This window comes from Hetaerina americana, unplaced genomic scaffold (assembly GCF_022747635.1).
Source record: "Hetaerina americana unplaced genomic scaffold, ioHetAmer1.1.p SCAF_9, whole genome shotgun sequence".
Classification (NCBI taxonomy): Eukaryota; Metazoa; Arthropoda; class Insecta; order Odonata; family Calopterygidae; genus Hetaerina; species Hetaerina americana.
The window spans coordinates 10,603,604-10,608,374 of record NW_027287538.1 but is presented as its reverse complement, the minus strand read 5'-3'; the positions used below and the strand labels follow the sequence as shown (position 1 = coordinate 10,608,374).

The window sequence follows — 4,771 nt, the reverse complement described above, 5'->3', positions numbered from 1 at the left end:
CCTAAGTACCTCTCGACAGCGAAGTATCCCATGTTCTAGAAAAGTTTTGTCCATTCCACTCACTCCATTAAAATTTTATTAATTGCTGAAATAGTTAAAACATCCTAATGGTACTTAGCGATACAAGCGTAATAATAAAATAATTCCGTTGATTGTAATGCTTACTCTAAAAGTTTTTCTGCTACAATTGAGTGTAATAAGATTCATCTACATCTACATAATACCCCGCAAGCCGCCGCAAGGGCGTGTGGCGGGGGGTGTTAGGTCACCAACCGTAAAAAGGAAAAATACCACATGCAAAAGAACAACACGGAAAATTACACCTACAGCAGCGCACACACTCATGCAAAAATCCCTTCATCCAACACTCATGCAAACACATATACCGCAAAACAACTAAAAACTGCTCCCCAGGATGCAGCACGAAAGCCATCCTACAACACGCAAGCCAGGACACAACAAGCAATAATGTGAAACATCACTACCACATGAAAATGCACCACGAAACACTCTACCCCCAAAGAGTCTGTAAAAGGCGACCCAACGTTGCAGGTAGCAGGAATTTCCCCCCGCGGAGAGGGACGAGGGATTGAAAGGAAAGAGACTTAAAAACAGATGAACGGAACACGAATGAGGTCATTCGGAAAGAATGGGTTATTATAACAAAACACGTAAGGTTAGTGGAAGAGCATGCATTTAAGTAGAACTAATTATTTTTTAGACGCTGAGGGTGGCAAGTGGAATTTTTGCTATCTATAACCCTGCAGTTGCTATCCCGTATTGTCCGTGGGAAGAAGGAGTCCTTGAGTCGGCTAGTTCTGGCATCTATTTCCCGAATTTTATATGCATGATCCAAGCGACCAATGTATGTAGGAGTACGAATAATTTGCGAGACCTAGGTGCTGAAACATGCGGATCTAAATTTATTTAATAATTTCAATCTTGCATTGAATCGTCTCTCAGCCAATGATTCCCACCCCAAATCCATGAGCATTTCTGTGACGCTTTGCGTTTTATCGTAAGAATTTTTTACAAAACGGGCTGCCCGGCGTTGAACCTTCTCAATTTCCCGAATGAGGCCTTTATCACTTGGATCCCACACACTACATGCGTATTCTAAATGAGGCCTTACAAGAGCGTGGTAACAACGTTCCTTGACTTTCGAGTCACTTTTTCCGACAATGCGTCTAATGAATTCCAATTTTTTATAAAAAAGTTAGCAGAGCGTGGTTTCGATCCACGGACCTCTGGGTTATGGGCCCAGCACGCTTCCACTGCGCCACTCTGCTTACGTTAAGATACAGGATTAATTATAGAAATATGGCATTTACAATGTCTGTGTTCGTATTACGTATTTATATGACTGACGATGGCCGAAATTATTAAAAATCATCCTTCACCAACGAAGTGGCAATTGAAAAACAATCCACCTAGCACTTCCAAGCTAAAAGGAGAATATACTCGCCTGGTTTACTTAAACTTCTCTCGAATCAACTTGTAAAAATATTAAAGAAACCGATAGGTGCAAATATTCCGAACCTTTCATTTGTGGGACATCCAAGATGAGAGAAAGTTACTAATTTAAGGGATCATTAAATGTCGCATTAAAGGCCCAACATCATGGATACTTAGAGCATAGCAAAAGTAACGCAGCATTCAGATCCGATGTCTGTCGATGCATGAAGTTCTTCGGGAGATATAATAGGGATGGAGAGGCGGGAAGACAGCGGGGAGACAGGCCGGATTATAATGTTTGAGAAGCAGATTGCGCGCGAAGGATGTGTCGTGCGCCCGAGAGTATTGAAGGACAGAGTGAAGTGTGGAAAATATGGGAGCGGCATGGGAAGGGGAAAGAGGGAGACGTCGATGTTCGGGGGGAGGGGGAGGAGGAGGGGGGTACGGCGTACACACGCCGTCTTGTCGCTCTTCGTCTGCCTGGCAATTCGGTTTCCTTGGCATGAATGTGACGTTGCCGCTCGGCGAGGCTGATTGAATAGGTCGCAGAGGTGATCATCGATCCGTTGATAAATCAATAATCGATTGATGCGATATTGTTCCAATATTCGGCGCGCCTTGTGCAGGCTAAAGCACGTCCATTGAAAGAATCAAAGATTGCAAGAGTATTCTCAAAGATTCGAAAAATATTCTTTTCCGCAAGAAGTCTCCCCTCCGTGTTTAAGTGAGTCCTCCTGCCTTCGCTCAATTTGTTCCAGTGATTCATTCAAATACGTAGCGATAGCTACCAGAACTGCCCATCGGAAGGTAATCGTATTCGATAGGTAAAATACACCGACTGCTTATTGCCGGAAAATATAGATACTCGATATATAGTATTACAAATTTATACGAGCGTATAAACGTGAGTCTCTATTTATTTTACGCGTAAAATCCATTGTCTTTTGATGTCTCGGGCCGAAACTTATATAAAAAACACGATTTCCCTTCTAAAAAGCTCTATTTTTCCTCTTAATCCTTTTGCCATTCTTAGAGAACTTCATCAGCACTTTCTCCTGGATGTATCAGTCAATTTTCACAGTCGTGACCGTAATACCGTCACTTCATTTTGCTTGCCAACCTTATTCCATCACTTCGTCTTTTCATATCCCTTGAACTCTGTCCGAGTCACACTCTTCATCCTCTTTCATGGGAACATTTTAAATACTCTTATAAATTTCTTGCATTAAATTTCCTTAGTTTCCACGTTTTTAAGTCTTAGAAAGGAGCAGGTGATATGAAAACAAGTCAACTTATCAGGGATCATATTATTTCTTTTTCTTTCGAGAGAAATGTATTCGCCTATTCAGATTTCAGTATTTAAGTAATGGAATTGTTCTTCTCTATTTACGTGTCTTGTAATTTCAAATTCTATTGATTCTCTTCCCAGACGAGGGTATTACTTCTGAGGATTAACTTTTACTAAGCAGTCAGGAGATATCGTTATCAAAATACTTTCATCCTGTTTTATCTCTCTTCCTCTCCAGTGCTTTTGATAAGTTTCGTGTTTCGTCCACTCGGCATAGCTGAGCTTCTTGGTTAATTACGCGATCTTATCTTCGGAGTTTTACTAAATCATCGCGTAGTATTAATGGTGATAAGATAAGATCAGAATGCATCTTTGATTGGAGATTTTGAAAGCAAATAATTCAAATACGAAAAGCGAATTAACAAATGAACACTGATCTCTAAGGATTATTCCAGCCATACCTGGATATGCCTAAGATTCTTTGCACCTACGGTTCACATCAAAATCGTTAAACCCGAAATGGTACCTTGAAATCATGGTAGCTTTACTAAACAATAAACAAGGGGGTGCATCTGATTAATTTTATTGTGATCATTTGTTAGCATCATAGATTATGGATGGTCGAATTCTCTCGAGCGATGGGCTTGCTGGGAATGTCTTATACATGATAGATTTGGGTATAGTCAATAACGACTTAGTTCTTGCAAAATGCCTGAAGATTCTGAGTACGAATCAGTGCTTGAGGCAGTATTTATTAGGGTTTAAAATGGAAAGAATTGTTCATGAGTACTATTAGATAGGTGAGTAGGAGTATATCTAGCGTTAGTAGGAGGTTTAACTTAACCATGTTCCATATGAATAAACCTTGAGAGGTCGAAATTTTCAGCCGTAATAATATCATCATAAAATTCAAAGAGGATTCTCGTGGCCAGGTTGTCTTCACTCTGAGAAATAATTCATTGCTAGAAACGACATTATTGGAGCTGAATTATACGTAGTCAATATATCATCTTTCAGCCTCTGTAGATAGCACAGTAAAAAACCTTAGGTTTAAACCGTGTGGGTCGTATGCCTTTATAAAGTCATAAAGTATCGTTAAACATAATCTTTCTGTACAATGCAACTATTTCAGAGTGTAAAAATCATTCGCCTTGAACGGGACTCGAACCCAGTTCCCTCAATATTCGACCGAGTGCTTTAGCCAGTTAAGCTACCGTGGAATAAGGCTAATTTTTGTCATGACAGCTTCGAGCTATTAGCAATTGAATGGCATTTCGAATACCTGCTGATTTTTTCTCATCGCGCGTCGCCACGTGGAGGCAATGGTTTTCTGTGAGTAACCAGGGCCTTACTTGCCACCCTCTGCGTCTATAGAATAATAAATTCTACTCAATCGCATTCACTTTCACCAACCTCGTTGCTTTGTTGTCAGAATCCTTTCTTTCCGTATGACCGCATTACAATTCCATTAAATAATGTGCTGCTCTTTACAGTATTGTGTTCTCTGCCTATTCTGTTTTTAAGTTTCCCCTTTCATCTTTTGTCTCTCTTTGTGGCGGGGATCCTCCCACTACCTGCAGCGTTTGGGTCACATTCCCTACCTGTTTCCTTGGGGAAGAGAGCGTTTTACGTACATGTCTATGCGGTAGTGGAATTTCCCCTTCTTAATTTTCAAATTCTAGCTTGCGCGTTATTGGATACATTTCTTACTGCATCCTAGGGTGTCTTTGTTTGTTAGATGATGGTATATGCATTTGCATGCGAGTGGAATGAAAGGGTTTTTGCATGGATGTATACCCCGCTATGTTAGGCAAACGAGGAAATGGCAGGAACAGGATAGGGATGTTGGACGGGATGAAGGGATGAAGGAATTACACAGAGATGAAGAGTGACTTGATGTAGAGTAGCTTGCTGGATTGTGTTTTATTAGGAGTCAAAAAATATTTATTTGATAGTTGTGTTCATCCAAAAACCTACCTTAACCGGTAGATTACCTTATAACTGTATACACTACTGTGGTTATAGGTT

At 40.5% G+C, this 4,771-nt stretch overlaps 1 non-coding gene across 1 annotated transcript; it reads right to left on the bottom strand.

Annotated features, from left to right (window-relative positions):
• Window positions 1-1,217: 1,217 nt before the first annotated feature.
• TRNAM-CAU (transfer RNA methionine (anticodon CAU)) lies at window positions 1,218-1,289 on the bottom strand. The gene has a single exon. It is a non-coding gene; the product is annotated as a tRNA-Met (tRNA).
• Window positions 1,290-4,771: the final 3,482 nt, after the last annotated feature.